Source organism: Mus caroli, chromosome 3 (assembly GCF_900094665.2).
Source record: "Mus caroli chromosome 3, CAROLI_EIJ_v1.1, whole genome shotgun sequence".
NCBI classification, from domain to species: Eukaryota; Metazoa; Chordata; class Mammalia; order Rodentia; family Muridae; genus Mus; species Mus caroli.
This window is the reverse complement of record NC_034572.1, coordinates 93,269,705-93,276,706: the sequence shown is the minus strand read 5'-3', so window position 1 is coordinate 93,276,706 and position 7,002 is coordinate 93,269,705. Positions and strand designations below refer to the sequence as shown.

The 7,002-nt window shown below is 43.1% G+C and overlaps 1 non-coding gene across 1 annotated transcript; it reads left to right on the top strand.

Moving 5' to 3' along the window:
* The first annotated feature begins 2,521 nt into the window (after nt 1-2,521).
* Nucleotides 2,522-2,650, top strand: LOC115030720. The gene has a single exon (XR_003836318.1). It is a non-coding gene; the product is annotated as a small nucleolar RNA SNORA44 (small nucleolar RNA).
* The last annotated feature ends 4,352 nt before the right edge of the window (nt 2,651-7,002 follow it).

Sequence of the window (7,002 nt, the reverse complement as noted above, 5' to 3'; positions counted from 1 at the left end):
CAGTATCTCCAGCCAGAAAAACCACCGAGTTGGGGGCAACTGTATTTGTAAGATAGTCTTGGCTTGTATAAACTGAAGAGCTTGACCAACTCTTTATTTTAAGTTTATTTAGTTTGAGAGCTTAAATCCAGAACTCATGTGAAGTATATGCTGTGCTACTGAACTGGAATTCCAAATCTAAGAACATGTATGATTTCTTAATATGACTGATGCACACTTGGAAAAATCAGAAAATGTTTAAGGACATATATTTACTGACATTTTACAAAGACAAGCTAGACAGTCAGGATTCCTTGAGGGCAGGGTTTTTGTTCTATGTCAGCCATTCTTCACTTTGCTTCTGTGATGGAACAAAACTCACCAAACTCCAGGTCCCACACCTCTGGGTTCTAATGTCTGAATTCAGCCCTCTAACGTCCAGCAGCTGCTAACTACATTGTGTCCAGTCTGTTTTTTGGTGGGACCTTGTCCATCTTTGTCCATAAGGAAATAGCCTGAGAGAAACGGAATAAAATGCTTAAGGTACCATAGCTTTCAACTGGATCTATCGGGATTTCAGATATAGATCTGCTTGGTGCAGTCTTGAGCCCCTCATCTTGCTTTGTTCTTGTTGTGAAACCAGGTCAGTTATTTACAACGGTTGTCTGAAACGCAGGAAACTTTGCCATGCTTTTCTCCTACAGGGACTCCCTCATTTGGTTGCTCATCTGCTCAAAGAAAAGAAAAGGACCAAACCATTTGCAATGTGTCAGTGTTGGTTGATAACCCACCTATGTTGTTTTAAGTTTGCTCTGGGATCATATTTGAGCTCAGACATTCCACGTGGTTGTATTCTGCCTTAAGAGAAGAACGGGTTATAGTCAGTAAACAAAAAGTAAATTCAAAATTCACCAGAACCTATTTCCTCATGAATATCTCTCCAGGCACACTGAACTCCAGCAGTCCAGACAGAAGCATGCTTGTCTTGGAGGTTCTCTACAGCTGTGCAGGGGTTCTCCTAGGAAGGGTCTAAACTGAATGAAAACTCGATGAAACATTTGATCCCACACAACTTTCCTAATAATTTTGTGGTATAGGGAAAGCAGGCATGTTCCTTGAAAAAGAGAAGTTATACTGACCCTTCAGTGGCCTGCACTGGAGGTGTCCCATGAGTGAGTCCTCTATACACAGGGAGCAGATTTCACATTACTGGGGTGAAGTCTGAGCCTGACAGGGGATTTGTTGATGGAGGAAGTCAGAGAATACCAGACAGTCTGAAGCAGGGGAAGGGTTTATCTCAGCTGCCTTAAGACTGGATCAAGACTCAGCATCAGGTTATTGGTGCCTATCACTGGGGCAAAGAGGGGTTATTTTTGTTATTAAGTATTCATGTTTGTGTAGGAGCTTTCAGTCATTAATCATTTAACTTTCAGGGCTCATGGGACTTTTTTCAATGGGAAAGAAATAACAACCATCTAATTTTACAGCTACAAACTTGGAGGCAGTCGTACCATCCGCTGCTATTACACCTAAGGAGCTGACGCCATACACAAGAATCTGGGGAGTTGGGTCAGGCGATCCCTGGACTTTTGCTCTATGCAGAAGTGAGGTGTTTTGTTTTGATAAAAAAATTAACTTATTTCCTTTTCATTTTTAAGGCAACATTATAGATGCTGAGTTGCACTGAAGTAAAAATTAAATAAATACAAACCTCAGCTCATTTCAGACTTTATATGGTTGGAAATTGTGCTGGGTTCTCATAACGTTTTAAAATGGAAAAGTGTCATTTATGTTGCAGGGATTATAAGGAATTGTTGATCCTGTCTCCTTGGATGAATAAACGTTCCATGTGGGTGTAAGTAGCCTACAGTAAATAAGGGTCAAAGAGAGAACTGCATGGCAGCTTGCAGGAGGAAATGTGTTCTGAAGTTCAGTTATAAGATGCCTAAATCACTGAAGTTCCAAAATCCTTCAACCCAGATGTTTTGGAGTAGCTTTTCTATTTTTCCCTATGGTCTGTAAATACCTGAAAATATTATAAGAAAGGGGAATTGCCAGAAAAAACCACAAGACGTTTCCCATCAGAGGAAACGAAGCCTGCCAGTGAGAACTTTAAGATCTATCAACTGTGAGGCAGGCAAGGGGCATGTGGGGACAGTGGAGATGGTGTCAATGGAAGTCATCTGGACCCTAGATAAAGCACAGAAAAAGCCTCAGGGTTCAGCATGCCCTCTGGTGGGGCAGGGACTGAGAAGAGGACTAGGATAAATGCCTCCCTCCAGTATAAGGTGGACCTTGACTCAAAGCTATGTAGAAAGGCTGAAAGGCTCAGGTCAGGTGATATGAACAGAGTCTGCCTTGTGTACTGCTGGCAGAAATAAGAGAGTATGGGAAGTGGAGACACAGCACCAGGGTCAAATCCAGGTGATGTGGGTCTGAGACTCACTCAATTCTGGGAGTCTTACTTAGAAAAAACAATGCAATTCTGGCTTTAATATGAAGCTTTAATATGAGTAAATACTTGGGTAGAAAGAGATGTCATCAGCGTGTTTCCAAGGGCCATGGCTGGCTGTGGCCATGGGATCTCTAGCTGTAGACCAGAGTAACTGGAGAACTTGGACAGCCCAGGTCAGCACAGTGTCTGCAGCTGCCACTTAGCTTTCCTATAATGGTTTAAAAATAAAATAAAATAAAATAGAAAAGTTTTTAAACAGTGAAAAAAATATGAAGAAGAGAAATTGAAACAGCATACTAGTTTGGAACAAGCTGAGAAAGTACAACCATTAGCAAGTCCAGGAGAACAACAAGCAAAGCTGTTAGTAACTGTCTGGTACACTTTCGTTCTGCACAGACACAACCGTGCTGCAGATTCTGACAGTTTCTTCCAATGACAACTCTTTTATTACATCATACTGCACAGGCAGAATAGGAACACTGTAACTTTCCTCTTCATTGTGGTTAATCAAAATTTGCTTTTTATTGTGGCTAGTTTAGGAAAACCCCCCTCAGCACATGCAGCTCATTGCTGCTAGTGCCACTCACACAAATTTATGATTGTCATGGGACTGAGAACCCTTTTGTTAGAAATTTGAGACGTCAAGAGTCACAAGATCTAGACAACTTCTCCCTGCTAGCTTCTGGCTTTGCATTTCAAGTCCTGTTTGTCTTTCACTACCATCAGAGCTGGGTACTGTAGGATATAGTCATGTCCCACGATAATATCTGTTGGTTGCCCAGATCATGGAGTGAGCAGCCAATAAGAGCCTTTCTGGAATCCATTCATCTAAACACAACTAGCAATCAACTCTACAGCAAAGTTATGTGACCCGTATAATATGTTCCACTCGCTTCAAGCTAAATGTATTCTCAACCCAACTGCATACCATACTATCCAGAGGAAAATGTGACAGGGGAATTCAGGGCAATAGTAACTAATTGGCATAAAGCGCTTTAAGTTGATGAACTGTATCGGAACATATAACCGTGCAGGGATATAACCAACGTTGACAGAGTACCCGTGAGAACTCATGAGGCTAGTTTCAAGATTCTCTGCGTCTACACGTCTCATCAGTCTTCTGAAACTTGGCTCGCTATGCCTACATCTTCAGTTTTTTAAAATTATATTTTACTTATTTACTTATCTGTGCCTGTATGTGTTTGTGTGTATGTGTGTTGGCAGGGGCGGGGGGAGGGGGAGTACATGTGTATGTTATGATGCATATGTGGATGTCAGAGGACAATTTAGATGAGACAATTCTCTCCTTCCACTGTATGGAATCAAACCCAGCCTTGGAAGAAGGCACTTTTACCCACTGATCCATCTCACCTCATAACTATTCAATATCCTCAACAACTGGTCCTCAAAGTAACTACTGAAGGGATTTAGGGGCTTGTATTCAGGAGACTCTGAAAACAGTGTCTTATCACAAAGTTAGAAATAGAGTATGTCCTTTCCAGCTATGATGGATCTAAATTAAACCATGGGAAGGTACGGTAGAACAATGAAACACCTTGCCTCCTTTGTTTGCAGGTTATATCTGTCTTCACAGCTCCTCTCTGAAGCCGCCATGATGTACCTAGCTCTGATCTCTTTCATCTTTCATGAACTTCCTTCTAGGAATGTTTGACTGCTCTCCTCTCCCATAAAGGAGACAAGGAGCTGGTGAGCTAGTCAAACCTGCCTCGGGGCTACTCCACATGGTCCTTGGATGAGGAACACAGGGGCTGATGAAGCAGAATTTGGGAAACTGGGGTTCATGATGTGGTGGTCATTCCAGAAATGTAACCCCTCAGAAACGTGCTGCTCCGGTGCTGGAAGACGGGTAAAACAAATAAAGCTGCTGCCTATTTGGAGCATACGCTGGCCTCTTCCACATCTGCAGGACATTTACCTCCTTGCATCTGGTAGTGTTTGTGCAAATATAATTCCATATTCACTAATAATTCCTGGGGCTAAAGGCCCCCCCCCCGTAACCTTGTTAATATTCTCTCAAGGCCTGGTGTGAACGCCTCATAGCATTTTGATTAGAATTCAATCTTGTGCTCCCCCCAACCCCCTCTGACTCTCTCTCTCTCTCTCCTCCCATGCTTTTCTGGCCCCTGGTTTCCTGGCCACCCACATCAGGAGACATTCTCCCTCCCTTCCACTCTCCGGTCTCAGTTTCAAGGAATTTCCTTGTGTCAAAGGCAAAGTGTGATTGACATACTCCCCCCCTCCTAAGCGTAGTTATCTCAGTTTGACTTAACCATCTCCTTATGGGGCCCATACAGTCATTACCTGGGTGAGAGAGACCTCCTCTTTGCCCTTCTTAAAGGCCAGAGCACCTCCACACATCTCCACATTTTTATAGACTTAAACTCCCGATTCCTTTCCCCTTCTCCTTATTTGTGCTTCTTCTTCTTCTTCTTTTTTTTTTTTTTTTTTTTTTTTTTTTTTTTTTTTTTTTTTTTTTTTTTTTTTTTTGGCTTGTGTTGCTATTGGCACCAAAAGTATTCCCTGACANTTTGGCATGTGTTGCTATTGGCACCAAAAGTATTCCCTGACAAACTGTACCTTGAGATTTCAAGAATTTTAGTTATTCACACTCAGGTAAACTAGCCGCCTCCTTCCAGTGCCCTCTGCCTGCTGGGAAAGCCACTTAATTGCTGCGCTTCAGACCTGGGGAGAAATGGATAATAGAATAAGGTTTCTTCTGTTGAAATCACCACCTGTGGGCAAGCTGCATTCCTTGGGCTCATTAGTCTTCACGGCTAACTTGTTTGTCTCTCAGGAGAAAAAACTAAAAAAATAAATAAATAAAAGCTAAGAATTATACCTTTCGGAATCGTATCCAACCCACGAAGAAGCTCTTGGCAGGAAGTTTCTTGGCTGGAATGAGCTGTTGGCTTTGGAATGTATGTGCTTTCTGGGGGTGTTTAATGCAGGCTGCGTCTACCAGAATTTCCATGGCCTCTTAAGTGCTTTTGACCTTCTGAAAGCAGTGAACTAGATGGCCTTGGAAAGTCAACCACAGCTTTTCATTTTGGAAATTCCCTTTTCTATGAAAGGGCCACATAGGCAACCACACCACACCACTTCCCAGTGAGGAATCAAGTCTTCAGCTACTGGTCACATATACTGTCAATCAAATCCAAGACTTCGAACAGAGCTAGTGAGTGCCATGAAATAATTATCTTTTACAATCCAATATCAGCCCTTCCTCTCCTCCCAGTACCCCCTCACACAAGTCCTCCTCCCAATCCCCTTAGAAGGAGAAGCCCCCTCTGGGTGTCAAGCCTCAAGTCATCCCCTCCCCCATATCAAGTCATTGCAGGACTAGGTACATCTTCTCCTACTGAGGCCAGCCAAGGCCATCAATTTAAGGGTTCAGGATCAACGGGCAGGTAATAGATGCAGGAACAGTCCCTTTTCCTGTCGTTTGGGGGGCCGGCATGAACACTAAGCTGCTCAGCTACTACATATGTGCAGGGGACCTAGGTCCAGCCAGTGCTTGCTCTTTGGTTAGTGATTCAGTCTCTGGGAGTCTCCAAGGGTTCAGGTTAGTGGACTCTTATTGGTCTTCCTGTGGTGTACCTGTCCTCTTTGGGTCCCTCAATCCCTCTCTCAACTCTTTAGTAAGACTTCTCAAGCTCCATCTAATGTTTAAGTGTGAGCCAAACATGTATTCCCTTTGGCTCCTGGGTCAAGCATCTCAGAGGACAGTTATGTTAGGTTCCTGTTTGCAAGCATAACAGAGTATCATTAATAGTGTCAGGGATTGGTTCTTACCCATGAGATGGGTCTCAATTTAGGGCAGTCATTGATTGACTATTCCCTCAGTTTCTGCTTTATCTTTGTCCCTGAACACCTTGGAGACAGGACACATTTGGGGTTGGAGGTTTTTTGGTTTTTTTTTTGCCTCCACTGGGATTCCTGCCTGGCTACTGGGGCATGGCCACTTCAGGACTATATTCCTCACTGCTAGGAGTCTCAACCAGATTCATCCCCATAGACCCAATATCAGCCCACTCTCTCCTCTCAGTACCTCCTCACACAAGTCCTCCCCTGAATCCCCTAGGAGGAGAACACCTTCTGTGGCCTCCCCCCATCTTAGGTCTTTGGCACATCCTAGATATTTCTGGTTGCCCTCCCATCTCCCTTCTCTCTCCCCTGCTCATCCTTCATTTGATCTTTGCCACCTCCCCTTCCTTATCCCCTTTTCCACACAGTTCTCTCCTTCCATTGATCTCTAATATCTATTTTGGTCCACTTCTAAGAAAGATTCAATTATCCTCCCTTGACCCCTCCTTGTTATTTGGCTTTTTTGGGTCTGTTGATTATAGCATGGTTTTTCTGTACTTTATGGCTAATACCCACTTAAAAGTGAATACGTACCATGCATGTCCTTTAGGGTCTGGGTTACCTCACTCAGAATGATTTTCTAGTTTCATCCATTTTCCTTTGAAATTCATGGTGTCCTAGTTTTTAATGGTTGAGTAGTATTCCATTGTGGAAATAAGTCACATTTTCTTTTTTTTTTTTTT